General features: G+C 39.9%; 1 long non-coding RNA gene across 3 annotated transcripts in view; it reads right to left on the reverse strand.

Moving 5' to 3' along the window:
• LOC118211474 overlaps nucleotides 1-24,859 on the reverse strand; it is a 49,970-nt gene extending 25,111 nt beyond the window's left edge. For 2 of the 3 annotated variants that reach the window (XR_004762010.1, XR_004762009.1), the window contains exons 1-2: nucleotides 24,517-24,859; nucleotides 11,949-12,063 (exon numbers count right to left, since the gene is read on the reverse strand). This is a non-coding gene — a long non-coding RNA (uncharacterized LOC118211474). Of the gene's footprint in view, nucleotides 1-11,948; nucleotides 12,064-17,258; nucleotides 17,459-24,516 lie in introns of all 3 variants that reach the window. The other variant, XR_004762013.1, reaches the window with a different exon arrangement.
• Between the last annotated feature and the right edge of the window lie 371 nt (nucleotides 24,860-25,230).

Here is a 25,230-nt window from a genome sequence, read left to right on the forward strand (position 1 = left end):
AGCACATTATCTCGAAATGTTCTTTCAGCCGTTGATCCTGCTGTTCTGCCTGGTTGATGGAAAACTCTGGATACAGCCCATCACAACCGTGGCATTCGTTTATGTTCGCTCGTGTCACTGGAGTAGAGTAATTATCCGGTAACGCGGAAACTCAGAATGAACCTGATGGAATATGACGGGAATTTATTTGCAAACATCTTTCAATAGATCTGTAATCAGTTGGGTGTCAGAAGGTGTTTCAGGGTGAATCTTGCCTTTGGAACCCTGGGGAGATTAGCTTTGACAGCATGTGAGCAATGAGCTGAGCTGGCTGGGTCCTAACAATAAAACACATTTAAGGCATGTTCCTCTTTAAGTAAATCAGATTACAAAACAAATTACCTACACAATTAGTAAAGGTACTTTTTTAAGTAAAGGTTTTTTTACTTGAGAGAAAATACAGTTTTTGTCATAAAAGCTGAAGAGGGACGGTTGTTTTGCAAACTCTCGCCATGCCTATAAATGTTGGACATGCTTGGCCTGGATGGAGCCAGTTCATGAGCAGGATGCTGATCTGAGCTCTCCCATACCCTTCCTCATCTAACCCTGTTCTGTGGGCTACCAATTCTCATCATCACTTTGTGTGATGGGAGGCAGGATGAGTCAAATTCTAACTGCCCTCAACTGGATCCTTGGCCATAGCCTAAACAGATTATATCAACCTCCTGGAGTCCATCTATTTGTGGTCCTCCCTGGGAATTGCTGGAGATAGCTGAGAATTTGCAGAAGATGAGGAAAAAGAAGAGAGGGGTGCAATATAACTATGCCTGGCTTGATAAGCATCAGCAGCAAAAATAAACATTTGAAATTCAATGGTCAAGACAGCCAGATCATAAAAATAGCAGAAGAACATTTGCTGGTGTTAGCCTTAAAATGTGTTTCTTCTTCCTTCAGACTATTAGTCCATGTATTCCATCACCACAAGAGCTAAACACGGCTTTGAAACCTTCATATATTGTTCAGTCTTCATCTTAAATATCCCTCTCCCAAATATTTGATTCAATGGCTATTTCAGCCCTAGAGTACCCTTGTATAGTACAGTATTCAAAGAAAACAGCTGTGCTCACAACCTCTTACCATGAATCCAGTGGTCAAACCACTTCCCATTTCTGCTGGATCAAATGTGACAAAACAGCAACCAGGGCGTCAATAGACCCATCGATTTTGGTCAGCCGTGAGAATGTCTTTCAGTGAAACACTGACCATGCATATTGACTTAGACAGCCACAGAGGCCATGAATGGCAGTCAACCTTAAGGAATGACAAAGCAAAAAGTGCAATTCAAATACCACATCTGCCTCCCTGTACTTCCTCTGTTTGTCCTCAACCTCAGCTTAGGCCAGGAGAATGGGGAGTTTCTCTTGTCTAGCTATAGTGCATGACATTCCTTTTTGCATTTTAAGACCATAGTTTTCTGTTTCATAACCATAAACACATTTTTTATACACCTTGTTAAATGTATCATCTAAAACAGATGAAAAGTCTGTAATTGGGTGCAAATGTGGAACAGCTTTTCACCTAAAGTTTGGCTTTTAGATTATCACAAGCACAATGCAAATATTTTATAAATCAATTTTTTATTTATGCGGTTGAAATTAATTCAGTATCACAGTATATGACATTTATAATGAAATGGTGAATGAAATGGAAAACACGCTTATTTCCTGATACTTTTTCACCCTGGCGGAATGGCACTTTTTATTTAACCAAATAAGTAAATAACTCCCTCAATAAAATGTGTTGTGAAGAAATAATCAGTGAAGAAGACTTTTTTCTAGGTTCATTATAATATGATATGTGTACATACAGTGAGCCCCATACGTTATGTGTGAGTGCTGTAATTTTTTAGTGAAACCAAAGTGTATATAAATACCCTTAAATAATGCTGAGAATGTGCGCTTTAACCAAATGTGATTACAAATCTAAAATTGTGGAGCACAGAGCCAAATCAAGGAAAAAAATATCACTTTGTCCCAAACATTGTGGAGCTCAATGTAAATGATGAATGGAAGCTATACTTGTTCAATAAAAAAGTGTATTGATTCAAAATATTTTATTTCAGGACTTTTTCTTTGTATTCTATAATCACTCTGTGTGTCTGTCTGTGCATGTGTGTGTGTGTGTGTGTGCGTGTGTGAGTGTTGCATGCCACATTTAATTTTTATATATTTAATATTTGAATAAGTGAATTATATATTTATGTGCACATAAAATATTTTAGACAAATATGAGCTACATTTTTAGGAAATATTTCAGAAATGTAATACATTTTCCGTTTGTGAAAGGTATTAAGTATTTTTTGAAAAGAATGTTCTATGAAGTAGCTATCTTACTTTGCACGCACCAAATGGCATTACTTGTTGCTAGTAGAGATGAAGCCAAAAACAGATCTCTTGATGGTCTCAATGGTCCTGTGTTCCTGGAATACTTACCAAATCAGTGGAGCACTGTTCAATGGAAGTCTATCATATGTCAGACACCCTTGGGAAGGCTGGATAATTTTTCTTCTACAGTTCTATAATTGCATATGCCAGGGATAAAAAGGAAACATTAAGAGTTCCTCTGTGTACTTACAGAAGATATTTATGTATCCCAAAACAGGGTTTAAAGCCACTTAATCAAAACATTTTAAAGAAATAAACCAGGCAGATGTTGGATCGGTTTATGGGCAACAATGCGTCATTTTTGTCAGACATGGAATTTATAAGTCATAAGTCAGGTAGGCATGATTAGCTACAGGGACAACCACCATCAGCACCCCAGCATTAAAGCATGGATCTGTAAACTTTAATTGGACCATCAGTAATGAAAGAGTATTACTTACTGTCAAATTATTTACTTATTTTATGTACTAAAAATACCATTGATAACAACATAACAAGTTACTTTACGGTCAGTGGGAAGATAAACGCCCTCTGATTCCTAATAAAATGAATAATATATGTCTAAAAACAACTATTATTCACCTCAGAGTCTGAAATGTCTATTCCAGATTTCAGTGACTTACTATATTTATCCCCTTTAAGAATTTAAGAGGCAATGGCACAAGGGATTTCAAGCTATTTTTGCTTTTTATGTCCATTTATATGGCCGCTCATTTATATAGTTGAGTAGGCAACTAAACTATAAAATATAAATTTTAGTTGTCTAAAATAAAATAAATTAACTTTGACTTGGCTGTTAAAAAAGAGAGCAGTTATATACTTAGATGACTGATAGACCCACCACTGTTTTAGATTGCATGTTGGGAAAAAGAATTAACCCGGCATACTCAATAAAGTATTTCATGATTTTACAGAAACAAAAGAGCTGTGTCACCTCAGAGATAAGTGTCTATATATTTACACAGGTGTCAAATTAAAGGAACAACCAACACAAAGTGTTTTAGTAAGGTTCTGGGCCACCTCGAGCCACCAGAACAGCTTCAATGCACCTTGGCATAGATTTTACAAGTCTCTGGAACGCTGGAAGGATGGAACACCATTCTTCCAAAATATATTCCCTCATTTGGTGTTTTGATGATGGTAGTGGAGAGGGCAATGCTCCCATAGGTGTTCAGTTGGGTTGAGATTGGATGTCTGTGAAGGCTACAACGTATGATTCATATCATTTTAATACTCGTGAAACCATTTAGTGATCCCTTGTGGCTTGTGGATGGGGGTATTGTCATCCTGGAAGAGACAATGTCCATCAGGATAGAAATGTTTCATCATAGGATAAAGGTGATTACTCAGAATAATTTTGTATTGATTAACAGGGACCCTTCCCTCTAAGGGGATACGTGGACCCAAACCATGCCAGAAAAATGCCCCCCACAGCATACCAGAGCCACCGGACCTCCTCACTTTAGGGGAATATCATTCAGGCCTGTACCATTCTCTTGGTGTACGCCACACATGCACTTGCCCACTTGTTGAGAATATGATGAAAGATGACTCATCTGACTATATCACGATGCCTATGTTTTTTGTTCCACTGAACTCTCAATTGTGCGTTCATCTTTGTAATGAGGGGTTTATGCGCTTCAACCCTAGTATAATAACCCTCTCTGTTTAGTTGTCGACGGACATTTCTTGCTGACACAGTCTGATCACAACCTGCATTAACATTCTCAGTCACCTTTTCCTTACATATTGCACTAATGCACAAGCATCACAGTCATCAAATGTGCACTGTCGACCACAATTTCCAACCGTATTTACTGATGTCTTTCTCATTGATCTAAATGGAGATGTCACTTTAATCACTGTTCCTATTGGAACACTAGCCAGTTGAGAAGTCTTTGTGACTGAAGCTTCTGCCATCCATGCCTAATCAAAAAACCCTCTCACAAAGTCACAAAGCCAATTGGGCCTGCTTAGCATTTATATATGCTGCAAAACATGACAGTATGTTAATTGCTTTATCATGCAGTACACCTGTATGGAAGCATATGCATTCGTTATGTTTCTCTAGCTATATAGGCTATATATAGTTTTTTTCCCAGCCACTTAATATTATGAATCGCCTCAACTTCACCCAGAAATATGTGCATTGCTAATTCATATTTGTTGCTTCTCATTTGTATGAACTCATCATGTCCAATTGCCATTGTTCAGAAACAGTTATGCCTAACTGTGTATGGTAGTGACATGTAGTAAGGTTGCTTGTCATTTTGGAGAGATATTGAGATATTGTATGTATCTTTGGTTCTGGAAATGTTAATTTCAGGGGTATCAAATTAAGCATGTAGTAGCTGTAAAAACTTAGGCGCACACACAAAAGTTAAACATTTTAGCAGGGGAATGGAATTGTAAATTTACCACTACAAGTAACTTCCAAGTTTTGACAAGCTCACTGAGAAAGCTTGGAAAAGAATGCTGAAACACAAAGTAAACTGGCTCATTCAGAATGGGAATATTTAAACAAGACAGAAATTGAATTTGATTGTCTTAGCTGTGTACACTAGTTCATGACCATGTTGCCAAATCATGATATATGTATAGGGAACACAAAATGCATGTGGCCAGAGTGTTATTTTACAAAGTGGATGACTGCCACCTTTGAAAAAAAGAAAAACAAAAAGGCAGAGTGAGAACATAAGATCCATTTTTAAGATTTTTTTTCTCTGGATCTACCCATGCATTCCATTGTGCGACTCCCCCTTGTGGCGTGGAGTACTCCCATTGTCTCAACAGGTTTTGCAGCGATTCTCTGCTGTAGCAATTGTTTTCGTTTTTGTGTTTTGTGTCTGCATTGTTCCTGAACTTGCAACATGTTTTTGCTTTATCTTTTGCAGTATGTTTCTTCTCTTGCAGTATGTTTCTTCTGTTTGTTTCGCTTTAGCTTTCCATAAGTATTTTGAAATGTGCATTATTTCTTGATTTGGAGAGTGTTTTCCTTTATGTTCGTGCTTTCGCTTTCGATTGAAATTAAGCTTAGTCGGAATGTGATGTATAGGACGTATTTTTTTCCAAAGCAAAGACATTTAATTATATCAGAGGTCATATTCCCCCCATTCCAACCTGCCCAAGCTCCATTTGAACCAAAAGATGAGCACATTTAATACCTTGTCTTGAATCTCAGCTCAGAAAAATGTTCTTGGCTTGTTACTGTGAGTTCACAAGAAATTAATATTCCAGACACAGGCCCCATTAGCCAAAAATATATTTGCCAAACACATCCTGATGATTTGTACAAAGGTAATAATCCTACAGTTAATTATTAATAGAAATGTATTCCCATAAAAAGTGAGAGTAAATCCTCTATTTCAGGAATCTTTCTGTACATCTGTACTATATTAAGTGGCATTTAAAAGAGGGGAATGACATAGTTAAGGTGGAAAAGATGGTATTGGGTAAATTCAGAATTCAGTTATTCTATACTACTTCACCATCAACATCATAAACAAAACATATAAATTATAAAACAATACGCTGACTTTAAGGGCAGTATCTTATTTTCTCCAAAAGACACGTTGTTATCTTGACTCATTCCACCATGGCAAACAAACCAAAGAGAAATCATAGACCATAAAAGCTGTGGTATATCACAGTGCATAGCTGGGAAATACAAAATGACCAAGGTTGACTCTACTTCGAAAACGAACCTGCCAACTACTCAGGGTTGTCAAAGCTCTGAGAACTGGCAATGGTAAAGCTAAAGCTGTAAGAAGAAATCCAAATTGTAAGGGAAGCAGCAACAAGCCAGATTACGAACACTATAACTGCGAGGGATGTTATTCCTTTACATTTCTTGGCCCTTCTCCTTATCATTTTTTCCACAGAAAAAAATAATTTCATTTCCACTGTGTACATGGTAGGTGAACACTACTGTGACATTGCTCTTCCATAATGAAGATCCATATTTGTCAACACAATCCCATTCACCCAGCTTTCCATGATCCATTTTGTCCTATTCACAGTTCAAAAGTGGGATGACTTCCTTGTCTCACAACCTGTAATTTTCCGCCCTTAAAAATGAATGGGCTAATTAGGCAGTGGGTATCAAAGAGACACAATATGTTTTTTTTTTTGTTTTTTTTGTTGGCTGGGATACCGTTCACCAGGCAGGTTAACGTAAGGAGCATGCTAGTGAGACTGAACTTCTTGTTCAGTGCTGCTGGGCATTCCCATTTAATCTGTCCCCTGTGAAATTCTTTTGGATTTCACACGCTGTTTTTCATGAGAACATAACCATCATGGTAGAGACGATATCACATCCATCCCTCACTTAACTCTGCATTAAGCACATTAGGGTTAATGAGATGAAATCAAACTCTTTGTTTTTGTCCATGACATACAGAACGGGGTGTCTTTATTTGTGTGCAAGTTGCATTATGTTGCGACCTACACAGATCCATTAGAGTTGATTGAATCTAGTCTATCATTAAGATGCCCCTAATATAATTTAATCATGTATTGTGGGCATAGTAAAAATAATAGTGTACAAGATAGATGTTCGGTGTGTACATATTTAAACTCTCAAACAGCCTCCACCCCACGCCAACCATTTTTTTTAACCTTTCCTATCCTGAAGCTCTATAACCCAGGATGAGGTTCATGAAGGAGTCCCGGAGGGTCTTCAGCAAAATGGAAAACTATTCCCCTTACAAAGCATATTGTATTTATATTTCTATACGTAATAAATAACATGTGCCATCTGCAGATAAATAAACCCCTCTGGTTTACACATCTGGAAATATTGGAATGATTTACTACCACAGCTACTAAATATTTAGCTTTTTTTCAAATAGCAAAATGCCATATAAGAATCCATATAATGGCCAATAGCAGTTGGGTAAAAGTGCCAAAGGTGAACCAATGACCAATAACCGCATGGAAAATTTGCTGCATAATTATGCCTGTGAGAAAATCAATGTGCAGGTCATAATGGCAGTTACTTCCACATGACGGGCCAGCCATACTAAAGCTCAGAGACACAAGAGCTTTGGGACCGGTCACTGTTGGAAGGTACAGCCAAAGCAAACAGCTGTACTTGGTCAGTTTTTTTTTTTTCACCCCTCGCTATTTCTTTTCTCTGAAAGCTGTTCTTTTTTCCTGATCATGAAAGCGACCACATGGTAATTTTATGAGTGGACTGGAGGCCGGCGCAGCCAGAGACCCAGGTGAACCAGAGGAGACTACCGTGCAGGAAAATAAGCATGAACGCACTGGAGAGTGGGGACGGAGAGATGGAGACACCACCATCAAAACATTCCAGTCTTGTAGATCTCAGCAAACGACTTCACATGTGCAAAAAAAAAAAGTTGGGGGGGGGGGGGGCATAATTGTTACATAACAGACTATTCAGAAGCCACTCATTACAGAGTTCATTCTGGAATCACAAGGAGTGTGCCAAGGACATTTGTGCGATACAACAGGACGTGATTTTGGATCCCACTTAAGCCACAGAATGTTTTTGTATGAAGAAATGGGTTGCCATGCTTTTTTTTTTTTCGTAGCACCAATTCAATTACAAGCGTCTGTTTGTTTACCCCAGAGCTGTTCTAACTGAAAAATAAAGAATCAGGAGGGTAATCCTCTGAAAAGTCTGTACCTTCTTGCCTCCATACCATAATTAGATGAATTAGAGGAACATCATGTTCCTTCACGGAGAAATCACAGAATGTACACCTCCTTGTCAAACAAGTGGCATTGCATAGTTCTAAAGTCCTATGTGTCAGTTTTTTTTTATATTTAAGCTGGTGAAACCGAAGAACATATTACAACTGTGATTACCAGCAATTACTACCTTAAGTCTACTATAAGTCTAAAATGATTTAACCAATAAACAGCTGCCCTGTACGCGAAGAAATTGAAGGACCCATTTGAAATCTTACTAAAAGATTGAAATTTTTCATTGGTGTGAGAGGAAAAGATCCTTGAGAAGTACATTGTCATCTTTTCATACCATTCCCTTGTGCTATAATCTCTGGCTGAGAATTCAGTCCATTCAGTTTCTTATATAAAAGACTGGCACCAATACACCATTAAGAAGGCTGGCAAAATGCCAACTGTTGTAAAATCAATGGCAGCAAGCTCAAAATTTAAATGTTTAAAAGCAACAGTGTTTTCCTGCATAATAGAGAAACACTATGAACAGTCACAGATTGATTACAAAATACATGTACTTTCTGGGTTAGGGTTAAGAATTTTCTTTATGATTACAGACTTACTTTGAAATGTATGACAGAAGTCTCTTTAGAAGCATAGCACCACACATTACAATAGCTCATATGGAGCTTTCATAATCATTCTTTAAAAGAGTTCACTGTGAATTCCAGCATCAACAAGACCTAAAAACACAATTATCCATGAATAGGACTTTGCTGGGAGACATTATGATTTTTAAATATATTTTTTAATTTATTAATATAAACCACAACAATAAGATATTAGGCATCAGCATCTAATTTTCAGCCGGTTATTATAAAATTGTTTAAATAATTAAGAGCATCTATAATCACTCTGCATAAAGAATTGCTTGAAATAATATGGAAACGATTTGTAAAAATGTGTGTGACTGGTTTTTAAAAGGTTCTCAGAATGCTGCATGTGGAGGCAAGTGGCTGGCAGTGTATTCGTCTTAAAGGATAGAGCACTATCTTGTTTCTCAACAAGTGCTCTGTTGTCTCGAGTGGCTTCCTGCCACGGGGTTTACCTTGGAATCTGGGCGCAGCTATTTCAGGGTATTATGCCAGCTCAGTGGAAGCCTCTGGTCTGTTTCTTGGCACATGTGTCTGACCCCCACCATTGTAAAATCACAGTAAATATTTAGAGGGGCTTCTAATTATAGTGCTTTCCAGGGTTTTTTTTATCAGTGCAGGCCATGGTATCGGACTTCATGTCTGCTTCCTCAGACTGCCATGCAATATCAGGTACTATTACAAAGCCTAACAGAAGTGAATTACAAACAAACAGCACTTAGTTTCTTTTTTTCAATCTCCGGTTTTCACAGGAACCAGAGGATGGTTTAGATAAATGTGTGGGCTAATCTCAGAATAGAGGGATTCACAGAGCTCACAAAAACGTCCATTATAAAGCTGGCTTGGAAGTCTTAGCATCACGTGTCATTGAATTCCCTGGAAAAGTCACATGTAAATTTTTTTTTTTTTTTGGTCGATTTTTTATTTTTTTTTGTTATGAAGAGGTGCATTGGCAGGTAAAGAGGTTTTGCATTCCTCTCCGATACCGTCCTTTTCTCCAGGTCCCAGGATTACGTCAATCAGTCAGGAGATAATGGGAAGATGTCATTCTCGTTTTCAGAGACAGAAAGACAATGGGTCATCCCTGTTCCACCAACCCATAAACACAGTTCTATCATCTACGCCAACATCACTTCCCCTGCACTTACTCTTTCCACTATGTTTCCCAAGACTTACATAATGGCAAATAATGATGAAAACAGCAATACAAAATTTCACATCTGGTCTTAGCAGCACTGGAAAAAGTTCAACCTGCTTGAGTGCCGATCCATCGCTCAAAGGACACAAATAATAGCCATTTGGACATCAGCTCCTCTGACACTTGCAGGGGATCATGACCTTGGATCCATCTCGCTCCCTGACTGTCAGCTAAATGGCCATCAGCATCATACGGGGCTTCCAACCAGCGATACGAGCCAGACAGCAAAGTTTCAGTGTGTTTGCTTAATGAACAACATTTGGACCACGCAAATTAAGTGTCATAAATTATCATCATCCATTTTAGTTTCTTTGAGAGGGCTGCATTTCAAAACCATATGGCTCCTAAATTATTTGAATGTGTTGATGATGAACGGTTGTACTATACAACGGGATGTCTGAAATATTGTGCAACTGCTGCATATTTCAGCATACAACCACAGCACTTTACTACTGATAGGTTTCAGTGCTCCTATGGACTTGATTTGACACAAAAAATGGAAATGAATGCAAATGAATAATGCATAATTGTAAATAAAGGCCACCTTGAATTTTGTGAGGGGTACTCAGCTCCACATTCTGCAGGACACAGTGTCTGCAGGTATGTGCTCAAACTATGCACTACACCACCTGATTTCACCATTGAACTTACTTCCTAAACCAAGCAGGTAAAGTAATTAGAGAAATCAGATGCTGTAGTGCATGGTTGGAGCAAATACCTGTCGACACTGTGGCCCGCAGGACCTGGAGTTGAGTAATGCTCTGTGTCAACAGGCAAGCCGTATTCATTGTACACATCAGAACAGTACGTACACGGATTGTGTTCCATATCAGAACACAACTGACTGACCTGGTTGAGGTAGTGCACCAAATATTTCATTAAGTGATCCAACAGAAGGAAGTCAGTGGTCTGCAGTGCTGGTCAGACAGGCAGGTATGCCACTAATGCAGAGCATAAACACATGGGCCACATCCCATGAAGTACACTACTGGAGAACTATCAAGCCAGTGAGGAAAGCAATGAGATATTGCCATATGGGATCTTCATTTGGAAGGTTTTGGTGGTAGCATATCAGGTTTAAGAGGCATCTGAAGTGTTGTATGACCAAAGATGGTAATGGTCTGTGGGGTATGTGGAGGTCTGGGTTAATACTTGACAAGGTCAATGAACCTGGCCATGACATTGTCTGGAAAACTCATGTCACCATCAAGAGAAAGGGTAGTTGTGACCATTTCTTATAAACCATGTAAGAGCAAATTAGATAAATTGCAAGTTACTGTCGTGTGTCTATGTGTTTTAAGGTTTAATAAAACTACTTCAGTCTTGTCTTAAGACTGAGAACTGGCACATGGTTCAGATGTGACGGAAACAAGTAATTTTACGTATTAGTGGTGCAAATTGAACCAATTAAAAGTGTGACATCATGTGGAAAAAGAAGCTGAGCTGAGAATGTACCCACACACGTGCATATATAAGTGTGTGTGTGTGTATGTGTGTATTTCTTCCATTTTGTTTTAACTCTGTCCTGCAGGAATGACACATCCCTCATACGCTCATTAATAAACGAAACTAAACATTTGGCAAAAACATGAAATAATTTTAACATTCATTCAAGTTGTAGCAAGAAGAAAAAAGCAAAACAGAATGAGGCACATCATGTTCATATCCTCGCTCCAAGATGAAGGGCAGGACTCCAGACGCAGCGTGACGCTCTCCACCTGCTCCCCATTCCAGCTCAACGGACACGTAAGCCCCACGATTCCCGCAAAGCACGCCCGCTCCCCTGCTAGCAGAATCCCTCCCCTCCTCGACGCCTCCTCCTCAACTCGCAGGTAGGCTTTCGTACGGGACGATGGCCGCAGCCCTGGGACATGTGTTCTCCACATGTTTAGCGGCAGCCATTGGCTCAGGCTAGGGAAGGTATGCATCTGCCCAGCCTGCTCCAGCTGTCCTGGCTAAAGACAGACGGATCTCAGAGGGAGGAATAAAGCCCTACAACGTGTACACCAGTGGATTTATAGTTACCATTACGGTCCGTCCGGCGGTTCTGATAGTGAAACAGATGCCATTCTTTGACGAAGACGAAAGAGCCTACGCAGGCTTGTATCGCTGCTCTGGATGGAAGAAGTGTCCTCTGTATCTACATCAAATGACATGAAGAAGAGAAGCGGGAGAAAAGATTCAGTAAATTTGACTTTGCTGTAGTGGCACTTCATAATTGTTCAGCTAGCTGTTTGATTGGAATCCCTGGATGAGATCTGGTGCCAAGCCCTCCTTAAAATGCATATGGATGAAAAGTGACCTTTTTCAGGCTCCAGACCTGCACTTCATGGCATCAAACGGGAAGATGAAAATTTGTGCAAGAACAGTGGAAAGAGCTGATGATTAATCGCCATTGAACGACGAGAAAAAGATGTCCTGGAAAGAGTCCGGGCCCTTTTTTTTTTTGCATTTTCACACTTTCCCAGTTTACTCCACCCCCTTGCTGCATTCAGCCATTTCAGATGTGAAGGTAATGCAAGGGGAACAAGACAATATTCGCCCACTTGCTCATGGTGTCCCGGGTGTGGCTGCCCGCGACGTACACAAAGTCCTGGGCAGGAGCGGGGGAGGGGGCACAAAGCTAGCACCATTTCAGGAGGCAGCATTCACTCACCCTCCTTCACCAGGATATCAGCCTGCTATTTAATTAGAGGAGTGGAGCAGTCTGCATCTGTCACTCCAGTCACGCTGCAATTTGTAAACACAGCAGAGTACAAATTAAAGTACTCACATCATGTCATATTCCAGCCATGTTCCCTCAGGGACTACAAGTTCTACAACACACCTAGTTTTACTAAATTGAATTGCTAAGCATTTTTTTCTCACTTTGCCATATGTACCTCAAAGTGCCATTTCATATCGCTGTGCATTCTTGTTCTGATGCTGATGCTATTAAACCTGTCTGGTCCAGGTGAATTTCTATTGGTTCACCTTCATATACAAGTTCTATATCTTGAACCCTGGACTAAACCAAGGTCTAGGATGATTGATAAATGGTTTTCCTGGGCAGGGCTTATGGTTAAAATTGACTCTGAAGCCTTGCTCAAAAACAACTGTGTCATCAGTAAGTGTAAGTGTAAGCTAAGCTGGTTCTACCTGTTCTAGTCTGATATATTTACAAAAACAATCCATCACCATTACAAAAAGCTTGGCTTTTGGGGTCTGCAGTTACTCAGGCAAAGTTAGGCTACTGTTCAGCATCACTGTTTAAAAGGCAGACCACCATAAGCTGGCTATCTGGACCAGCCGTGCCACACACTGTGTGGCGAAGATAACAGCATGGTGGAGTCAGAGGAGTGCTATCAGAGGAGCGCAGTGAGACCTGGCAACAGGCAGGCGTGAGGCAGGGTCTCTGTGTTGTCAGGTTTTCCTAGAGGAAGGCTTTTGTGGCCTGGCCGCATCTGCTTCTGATTTTGCCCCCATGAGCCAGCAGCTCCTGGCCTCCGCACACTGGCCGTCTTTATGCACTCATCCCAGAGTCTGCGCGACTGCGCCGCCAATTGCCCAACACGACATTCCGGGCACCAGGAGATAAGGAGGAACATAACCATCAGAGAAGCCTCATATTGCACCTCATTTTGAGGGGAAGAGGAATGCTTGAACTATATGAAGTTCAGGGTAAACTGATCAAGACCAAAGTGATCACATCTGTCTCCCGTCTGCATAATATAAATGGCTGCTTTCCACCGCTTTTTGTGCACTGGTTGTGCAATGTCTGTCCTGAACAAATAAGCATGTTGATATTATTAGCATTAATAATGTCAATTTTGTTGATGCGAAAGGTGAACTATTCTGCTATTTGGGTTGCATGTCTCTATAAATGGAATTGGAATAAAACATTAATTTTGAATTATAAATATGACCAAATACATTTTTTGTAATCAACTTGAGATGAGGCAGGAGTGTTCTGTGAATGGTTCTTGTTTAGTGCCATTGTACCTGGTGTGCAGTGGAAGCTGCTTGTTTTCTTCTTGATGGAGTTTAAAAATAATAGCTTAATGGAGCCAAATAAGTTGTGGGCAGCAGGTCACCAGAAAGCTATTCTAGATGAGCTACATTGTTTATACTTTGCATGGAAGCTTCACTCGCTTTTCAATTATAATCACATCCAGATTTGAAAGCGAGTAAAGCTTCCATGCAAAGTATGGAAGCTTCACTCACTTTCAAATCTGGATGTGATTATAATTGAAAAGCGACTGAAGCTTCCATGCAAAGTATGGAAGCTTCACTCGCTTTTCAATTATAATCACATCCAGATTTGAAAGTTGCTAGCAGAGGAAATGAATGTGCAGATGTCGGAGACATTGCGCCCTCATCCGTGAAGTTGTGAGAGGGTGGATGCTCTGTAAGAAAAACAGATGCAGAATCAGTCTCGAGTGGAGAAATGTGCCAAGGAGATCAACACAGCAAAAGCAATTAGCTTCTTTTTCACTGGCAAAGTGCTGTGGCGGTGATAGCATTTCCACATTGAGCCTTTCTGTTCACCTCTCTACTCACCAGGCACGTGTCATTTGGAGCATGCTGGGCCAATTTTACGAACAACCACCTGGACTCGACATCACCCGGCCCAAATTACAACCATCAACATAAGGCCACTAATAGCGCAGGTCTAACAGAAACCTGTAGAATATGGACATTAAATTATTTGCTCACAATGCTGTTTCAAATCCACCCCTCTCAGTAAAATGTTAGCTGTAGCAAAGCTCCCAGTAAGATAGCACATTGGAAGTCCCTTGGTTGCTGCTTGACTTTTTTCCACTTATGCAGGTGTTCAGGTACTTTAAGATTTGTGCCAAGTCATTTGGCAGTGTCTACCCGACTTTGGTAGAAATCGCTTTAGTAGTGATGGAGAAACTTGTAGGTTTGCCCTTGAGTCTTCAGTGCTTTGCAATTCTGGCATCACAGTGTGGTGCCATAAACACTTGGGTCCATGATCAAAGAATCGTTGCAGGTTTGGGAGCCATATTCCTTTTTTCTTAAATCAATACTACATTGTATGCATTAGAAGAGTGATGATTTGGGTGGCTAGCGCATTCCTCACCTGCATAATCCAAATCTCCCCTGATCAGTTGTAAAGTTGCTGATAATTTCATACAATAAGCATCTGAAATTTCAATTCCCCATCAAGCTACGCAACCACATTAGATTGGGTACAATTATTATTTTCATAAACAACGGCATGTCCACACGCAGTCCGAGATTGTGGTTAGAAGGAGAGTAAATCCACATCAAATAAAAGTACAACACTTATACAAGAGCGAATCATAAATAAATATATAATGACACTATTTTACAGCCTTGCTTGTTTTCCAAGATGACTTTGTGAAATGTTCTCCTGTAATTCTGAAAATGCCGGGACTGAGTTTCCTCACTGTTTCAGTAGACACAGTCAAGTTCATTTAAAGGAATGCTGCTGAACTCTGATCCAGGAGATCTACCATCTTGTAGGTTTTCACATCAAACCTAACAAAGAACACTTCTTTCAACCACTGGAGATCTTGTTGTGCTGCCAATTAGTAGAACCAAATGTGCCAAATTAGGGTTGAAATGAAGACATACATGATGATAGATCTCTGAGTTTGGCAGCCCTGATTAAAAGGATTGAAAACTTGTTAATCCCTTATCTGATTATCTGATCATTACCAGTCACTAGTATTTTCTTTGAAAATTAAGTACAACAGTACAACAGCCTGGAGACATTTTTCCTTACAAAAGCAATCTTTGAGTCCTTTGAGGGACAAGCAAGAACAAGCAATATACACAAAAAGCAAAATTCCCAGTGACCTTTTCATACATCACTCAAAAAAAAACTATTACTACAAGGTTTGACCCCTCCCGCTCAACAAGAAAAAACAAACTGTTTTGTTATGGTCTTGAGGCACAAGCTTCTGACACCTGGAGATTCAAATCAAAATGAAAAGGGATTCCATTCAGTGTCATGTCTTTAAGTTGTTGTCTGGGTCTCACAAAGATTTGGGATTTGGATTTGGGAAATACTGGATACAGCATCATGCCTGTGATTTCTGCTGGTGTTAAGGGGGCATTATTAGTTTCCTCCCAACATTTGTTAAAGGGTACAGTGCATACCATATGCCAGCGTTTATCAAATAATTTTTTCAAATTGAAAGGGAGGGCAAAACATGTTTTTGCTTCTCTGGTCGCTGATGGTTATTTGGGCTTCGATAGGATCAATCTCTAAGTGTTGAAAAGCACACATTCCATCACATTTCCTTGCTGGCAGACTAACCATTAACTCTGTGTGATTAGTTTTACATGGGCTTTATTAGTGTTATCTTTACGATGGCTGCCACTGAACTATTTTTCCTGACAATCCTTAATGGGCCCTTGTAATACGCCAAAGAGCCAATTTTGAGATAATATCTGGACCGGTTTGACCCCACATTTATCTGGACTATAGGACTGAGTTGAGACACCCTGAATTGAAGAGCAAGACCAGGGTTGTCAGGTCTCTCTCCTCAGGACACACAACTACAACCTTTGTCTTGTCAAATTTCCAGGCAGGTCTCTTTCTCTGTTGCAACACTTGTCATTTGTCCTGTCTCCTGTGGTTTTTGAAACTACAGCCAGTAGGCCTAAAGTCATATCCACTAAATATTTTTTGAAGGAGAGCAAAGAAACGGTAGCGGTCTGCTCAGAATAGCACAGATTGTCAATTTTGTGGTAACTCCTGTGCACATTTTGGCTCAGGGCTTTTAGCAACAGCTTTGTTTTGGTCTGAAACCTTTAGGCTGTGAGAGAGGTGTTTGTTTATCCTGCAATTTGAAACATTCCTTTCTGAAAGTGCTGAATTTTTAAATTACATTTCTCAGAAGCAGGCACAACTTTTAAAATAGTTCAGTCATTCCACAAAGTTTCATCACTCATATCAAATGAAAACAGCATAATTGCCATGACTGATCCGGTGCACATGGTACTGAAACTTTACTGAAACTGTCTGCTGTTCTAGATGAACAGTTACTTCATAAAATTTATGAGCCAAGTAAAAAATAAAGAACCTTTAAACACTGCATGATTACGTCAAACATTTGCAAGGAATTTCACATGCATCCATCCTTTGCACAATTCACCAAATTAGGAATGGCATTTGATGGCATTTTTTATTTGGGGGGGGGGGAATCATATACGAGAGTGGTGACTACTGTGACCACACAACGGTAGTTCAGGTTCCAGAGTCCTGGCCGGCAAGCCCTAATGAACTTCTTGTTCAACAGATAAATGTTTAACAGCTAAAGCCGACAGCCCTTCAGTCCAAATGCAAAATATGACACTAACCTGTTCTGCAGATGCAGGGACAAGCAGCCTTTTGAGTGAATTATACAGCCTCCTCCTGGAACAAATATCTACATTTTTCTCTGCGCAGTCCACCTTCGGGTCAAGTTCCTCAGCTTGTTTAAACCATTCCCCTCAAGCCAAACAGGTCATTCCTTCTAAGGCCAGTGGACTGGTCAGGGGCCGTGCCCTGGAATGTGCTCCTGCTTGGCACACGACACACACATGATTAATTGGGCAGTCAGTGGTTACATTTTACCCACTTGCTATTTTGAACTTGAAAACAAACAGCTTCTCATGCATAAGGTAACAATGTAAAGCTTAGTTTATGGGAAAAAAAACATTTTTTGTCTTTCATTTCAGGTGTTCTTAGTATCACGAATCATGTTTTCAATTCACTAAAGCAATTATTACATATTCTTGTATATTTGTTGATGAGCGACTGCCATTTATGACTCACTTATTTTTATCACATTAACATTACATATATTGCTTGTCTCTGACCCTTGATTTCTATAATAATAATAATAATAATAATAAGTATTATTATTGATAATATAATTATAATACCTCTGCACTACACTGTATTGCTTGCCTCACGCATTATAAAATAATAGCGTGACTACACTCATTGCTTTCACTGAAGCATGGTAAAACACTTATATAAACATAATTTTTCACACTGAGCATATCTGCTTTAATTCAGTACCCTCTGACAGGAATTCTGGTGAGCTCTGGCAGAGGGATGGTGAATCAGACACCTGCCCAGCTAAAATTCACATTGTGAAAACCCCACAGTATTGCTACGATGTCATCACAAGAGGTTGTTGTGCACAAGCTCGGTTAATTCGAGAATGGAACTGTGGTGCACATTCCCCTTCCCCCTCTCTTAAATCGAGTGACACCCTAGGAGATTGACGGCTAACTTGACTTTCGGCACGGCAAACATGTGCTCGGTGCTCCGATGAAAGCCAGAGCAGAGGAGAGCAGAACCCTGGATGAGGTGTGCCCAGGGGACAGGGTCCACAGGGCCTGTCTGGATCTGCCAAATATGTTAGAGAGTTGAAAACCATTAACCCCTAGCGTACGATGCTGACCCTGTCCGACCTCGCATGCTTGTGCTTTGCTCAGCAAAACTGCATGGGAGGGAAAGCATGATCTTCTCATCTCTGGCATGCTGCAACACAGACAGCTGAAATACTGAAGCAAATCAAGCAAATTGGTACTAAAAAGCCATGCAGCATTATCTTCAGACAAATATAATGCATGTTGTGGGTCCAACTGAAATCCTAGCAAATATTGTGTTAAACAATATTGTGTTAAACTGTCTTTTTATAAATTGTCAAACTCTTAGGAAACATGCGGTATGTTTTAATTTTGACTTCAATACACAGGTCACAAAGTCAGTAGATTTGCTCAAGTTAGTATTTTAGTTGAGAACTGTGAGCGAGTGGCTGCAATGAGACATTTCTTCACCTGTGAAAATAGAGATGTTATCAAGTCCACAAATCCTGTGTTATGGGCATGTAACAGTATCTATTTGAGGATGAACACTTGTTTCATTAATTACGGTTGCTGTTTTTCCACTGTTGATACTGTAATTTATAGTATGCTAGAAAATACAGACTAGTCGTTCCCAGTTCCCAGATATCTGACATCATCACGAGCCCAAAATCACACTTACAGACAAGGTCAGCACACTTTCCTATTATTGAGTGTACAAGTTATATACAACTTGCATGCAACTTGTATACTCAATAGTAGGCAGGTGTGGCATGGCCCTTGCCTTCCAAGACCTGGTTTTCTAGGAAATTATATCCTCCGATACACAAATTCCTGCAGAAATAGTATGAATAGCATAGAATAGAATGCTTTCATTATTTCCAAATGAATATGTCTGTTGTGTTATAATCCCAAAATAACAGACAACAGTGACAAACATAGATCATCATGCCAGAAGTAACATATAGTACCTACTTTATACCAATACTTTGATGTCAAACACCTTTGATGACTCTCTGGATTAAATACGAAATGAATGCCTTTCATTATCCCTGCATAGTTGTCCTTCTACACATCTATTCAGAGATCCAGTCCTGACTGATTAAAAATGATTACTTTCGATCTAAACCCAATCAACTTAATTGGTTGTACATGAAGATAATCATAGTTGGACCAAAGGTGGCCTTCAGGTTAATGGCTGTTGAAAAACAAGGATGACTTCTCAGCCTTCCCCCATGGGCAAAATTCCCCACATAATGGGAATGGTGGAATTGAGTGATAGTTTATGAAATCTAGAAAGAAACATCAGGAAAGAGAGGTTCTGCTGAAGTGCACATGTCCCAAGTTCATACTATTTGTGTTGTATTATTTGTACTGGCAAGAGCTGATTGTGTTTGTATGATCTTTGGTTACTGCCTGCTCCCTATATTAACTACAGCTTTGCTTCTTTTTTTTTGTTCTACTAACTATAGCTTAGCTTTGTATAAATGGATGCAGTGTATATGCTATGTAAAACTTGTGTAAGTCGCTCTGGATAAGAGCATCTGCTAAATGCCTGTAATGTACTATGCTTTTCAGAATTGTATGTGCTTTTCATTAAACAAATTCAGATCTTTATGCTTTCCTGCACTGATTATGTGCATGGAACAAATGTATCTATCCTTCTTATGAGCTGGGTTCTTTAGAAGGCAAGTATTCCCAAATCATTCTGATTCATGAATACGAGCCCTTCACAGGCATAAATACTGTTGCATAACGAATCTTTGATTCCCGATGCACTTTGTAGTGCATCAAAACAGGCCTTTCTATCAGTCAGGTCAGATTTACTTTCCAGAAGCTGCTGGCCAAAAAGTGTCTTTATAGTGTCCTGCACAGAACAGCCTTTGTTCGCCCAAATAAGCATGGCTTTGGTAAATTCTTTTGGGACTCACTGACAGGTAATATGCAAATAGAAGTTGGCAGCTTTTCAGGAATTGCAGTAAGCCTTTGGCTTCTAGCTTCAATGACGTTTTTAGACTTTAGGCCTTTTAAACATTGCATAGTGTCTTATCCATTTCAGCCTGTCAGACTGAAGATGAAGAAACCACATGTCAAATCAGTTACACAGCAGTGAATTCCTACATGTTTGAAAGAGACAAGCATGAATCTCATTAAAAACATGTTCACTGAAACATGTTTGTTTCAAAATCTAATTTAAACTGAAAAATGATGGCTGTTTATATAGCTTATTATTATATAGTTGCTATTAACCATAGCTACCAGTTTAAAACTAGAACACTGTATTGTACTAGAACTTTGATTCAACTGGCTATATATGTAAATTACATACACAAACATGTTCATTGTATTGATTGCCACAATTTATAATCCACTGGCTACAGCAAAGAGCCATCTTATTTGTTTTATCCATATTTATGAGTAATGGCATGCCCCAGCTTTTATCAGTTAGTAAATATCCTGCATGCAACTATTCCTGTGTTTTTGCAAGAATAGATACAAAAAATATGTCTTCAGCTGATCTACTCTGGCTCCTTCACTCTGCATGTCTGTCGAGGGTGTATGGCAGCCCCAAAGCCCATTTATCAAAAGAGAACCCACCACCTCACAATCCTTTCTTGTGATATACCTGAAACCCATTATTGACCGTGGGGTGTAGCTCACAGCCAACTGGGTGACAGTACAAGCCTGGGAGGGACAGTCGGTAGTGTTGCTCCAGATAAAAATGTCTTTCAAACAAACTTCACATCATTCACAGAGACCCCCCAAGTTGTCTTGAATGCACAGCGAGGGGGGAGGGGTCCTCTCAAAAGCGACACCAAATCCCTGCGCTTAAGGATGAAAGGGACGCTATTTCATGAACATTACCCACGGCATTTAACAAACCCTTAATGTGTCCCACAGATATGGACCTAAACTGAAAAGTTCTTCCATGGTTTCTTGTTGTTTATTGGTTTTGATCAGATCAGAATAACTGCTACAATTATATGATTTTGGCATTGACCTGACAGGACTGCTTTCGCCTTGGCGTCTCAGTTTACCCCCCAGCACTGACAGGTCTGTTGTTGTACATGGGAGAGCTCTCCCCCCCCCCCCACCCCACAACCTGCTTGACATATATGAGGCTGAGCTTTGTGCAGCAGCTCTGGAGATTACAGTAGCAGGGCTGAGGAGAGTGTGGGCTGGCTAAGTCAGCGGCGGTAGCAGTCTCGTCATTCGATAGCCCAGGGGAGGTTCTTTTTTCATAAAGCCTTTGGCTCAAATGGGGAATCTAAAACGGGATTTTTTTTTTTTTTTTTTGAAAGATCCTGATTAAAAACTCATTCTTCACATGAGTGTGCTCTGTTGAAAGGAGTTGGTTTCAAAGGAATGGTTGGCACAATCTTACATAATCCAGCACCAGGTGTGTTTAAGAATTAGGCTGGTGTTATGATATTGAGTTGAAACTTGTCATTTAGCATCCAGATAAATATCAGCACATTTTTTTGAACATGAAACCTTCCTGCTGGCTTTACAAGGTTTATATTAAACTGCATTACTACCTTCTTAGACAATGACTAACATTACTCAGACCTTAACTATAGAAAAGGAATGACACAAGCTTTGGTTACTGTGGTTGGATGAAATCATCATCCTGAAAGGGCAAATGAGATGAAAATTGCTGTACAGCCATTGGAAAATGTCATTTTAGTCTCTGCATTACTGGTACATCAAAACAACAGGACTTTAAAAAAATATATACATCTTTATTAATGTTTTAAATTACTGCAAGCACAAAAATCATACTACCGCAGCCTTGCAGGTTAATTCACTTTGCCTTTGACGTACCACAAGAACGACAGAGAAAACCTTCAGAAACAAACCCGAAGCTCCCTTCATTAAAAAACAACCAGAGCATGAGATGGAGGACAACAGTCTCTCCCCTGTCAGGGTGGCCCAGGATATGTTGGGTGGGTAAGCATATTTATTTCCTCCCCAGTATCGCTGTAAGTGGATGCATCTGCGCACACAAGTAATACCCCCCCCCACCCCCCAACCCTGGTCCACAATCAGAATGTCACCCCCCAACTCAGTTTCCCACACAACTCCACCCTCCCTTTCTCCCTCCTGCAGGTCTGTGATTTGTTGGTAACCTCCACTGCAGGGATATGAAGGTATAGAAATAACTTATTTGTGTCCGCCCATGACAGTTCATCTGCCCCCCTTAATCCCTAGAAACTTCATTAGAGAGCGCCTTGATAACCAGACATAATGAGATACATTTGCTGTAGCAGTGGAGGCCTTATCTACAGCATTACATTGTGGCACAGAACATGGAGGACATCCCAGACCTGTAACTGCCTTTCAAAAGCACTGTGACTGTTGTTAAATTGATATTATGATCCACAGACCCACCATGAACAGCAGTAGGAATTTTTGTATCACATGAGCAGAATCTGTATGTTTATGTGTGATTGTGTTTATTTATCCATATTGTAGCTGTGTCCAAACTTATAGAGAGTCCTGAATGAGAGATTTTGTTTTTTTAAATCTAATCTCAATGCGAATGGCTGCACATCAGAGCCTTTCACAAAACCTCGTAATTACAGGTTCAGATTTCTTCCAAAACCATGTAAAATATAAAGTTCTAATGCAATTCAAAAACATAAGCATATTGTTTCAAACCTGTAAGTGCTTTCGCTTTCTTGTATTCTGGGAAACAGATGGCAGAAGATTCCTTATGATTCTTCCAGCAGTTATTTCTCACAAACCCCCACGTTTCTACAACAAAACTGCTAAATATCTGGCATTAAAAATGTGCAATCTGACAGTGAAAAAACTTCTACTGCTGTGATTGATTATCGGTCTGTTTTATTTCTCAGTACCAGAGCACAAAGACCCAGTTCAGTTCCATTTCCCTTTCATTTAAAACACAGTCAAAACATAAACATGTTGAATAACACTAGGAACAGAGCCACGCTAATGCCCTAATAAAGAGTAACTTCTGATCTCAGTATAAAAAGTGGAAGACTGAAGCACAGTCTGCTACTTTGTGGTTTATTTTGTTTGTGGTTCTAGCGCATCTGAGACGTCAAGAAAACCATCAAAAACAGTGAGTGCAATGTTGGATATCAGAGCATCTAAATACACCGTGTGATTTATGAGGACTGTCCCAAATGAAAAAGAGCCACTATGTCTCCCATCCACAGCAGTATTTCTTGTCAGCTTCGTGACATTGTCGTCAATATTTTCCCAGGATTATTGTGTTATTGGCTTGCCTTCTTTCTCAATTATCACTTCAGTCATACTCTCCTGGGTTACCAGATCTGGCATGCAGACACAGAAACCTGCTGTCCGGCCTGGCCTTTCAGCCACCTCCCATTCACTGTGGGAGGATTCAGAAGATCATTCCTGGGTTTTCTATAATGTGGTCATTTAGTTGATAAATCCCACAGTTTACAGGGAAGACAAGCATCTGTATCAGACAGTGACCCACTGTCTCCAACTCCTTGCATGTAGTAGAAAGCTTTTCCCCCCGCAGTACTGTACTTTCATATTAAATGCAGCACCCAGTCATATTAAAACAAATGCAAGACAATACTCTCTTGCTTTGCATTTCAAAGTGCACTCAACATTCAACATCACTGTCTTTTATTTTATATAAAAAATTGTTTAGTGAAGCAACAGTGAAGGTGAACATGCAGCTGAACTTTGAAACAAGGATGGCCCAGTTTTGTTATATGACAGCAAAAAAACATGCACTTTTGTTGTTGACATTTAATAGTATCTTATTTCTGACAGTGGTCCAGTGGAATGGTTGTTGCCTATTGATGAAATCTATTGGCTCAATCGGGTGTGATGCTTTGTTTATTGGTGGATGACAGTGAAATGGTCAGCAGGTTCTCCTGGAATTTTAGGCTGGTAGCTCATTATGGTCAATCCCTTTCATTGGTCAGCACAGACTGTTTTATCAATTCATCTTTTTTGGTTTGACATGTATAGACAGCAGGCGGTGAAAGATCTGCCTCTGAAGTCTCTGCAGTGTAGGTTAAGGAGTTTCTGGAGACACATCATTTGTCTGTGTGTTTAAATGAGTCTGACCTGAACTGTAAGGTCACTGAGAAAATATTGAAAACAACCAAGTCGAGTAATGAACCAGAGTCCTGCTCAATCCATAAACAAGTCTTATCAGATTGACCCCTAAGGTTTGGCTCAACAGTAGCCCTGCTTCAGTAGATCCATCATCAGCGTACCTCCCCATTATAAATGAGAAATGCCTCACCTTGACAGCAGCATGACTTCAGAGGGCAATGCTGTGTAGTCAATGCACGACACTCCGCGAACTGAAATGGATGCATACAGCAGGTCAGAGCTTGTCTGGCGAAGCATCTACACTAAAGGTCGAAGGTCCCTGGCCGGTCAAGAGGCGCCAATGTTGCAGTCAGCTGCATCTTCGCACCAAGGTCTCAACCTCAAGTGTGTTTTGGCTCCCAATAACCCTCTGATCTCGCAGAACATGACTGACAAGCCTTATCTGTTGTTGACATTCTTAAGTCAAGTACCCGGGTCACATGTTTGTGAATGCTTTCTTTGTCCCCTCATACCCCAACACCCACCACAAGGGAGCAGGCGAATATCTAATCTGCACTGGGTGCAGATTTTTCCTGCTGTGTCATTTTATGTTGTACAATTGAAAGTTTTTTTTTCTTCCAGTATCCCACACATGTACAGTCCTTTAATTCAATATTCCCCACTGCCAGGTCGTATGCTCTGAATTTCCTGAATCCTCATCTGTCCTGAAACATATAGAAAGTTCAAAGGCATAAGTAAAAGAGACAAACATTAATCAAACAGATCAGGTGAAACAAGACAGATCAAATTTATAGTTTAATTTGATATGGGTAGTTACTTTATGTATGTGTAGTTAACCTAAAACAGCCAAAAATAAGGGAGGAAACAGACAGATGACTCAAAATTACTCAAAAATATGAAACAT

Source organism: Anguilla anguilla, chromosome 1, assembly GCF_013347855.1.
Source record: "Anguilla anguilla isolate fAngAng1 chromosome 1, fAngAng1.pri, whole genome shotgun sequence".
Classification (NCBI taxonomy): Eukaryota; Metazoa; Chordata; class Actinopteri; order Anguilliformes; family Anguillidae; genus Anguilla; species Anguilla anguilla.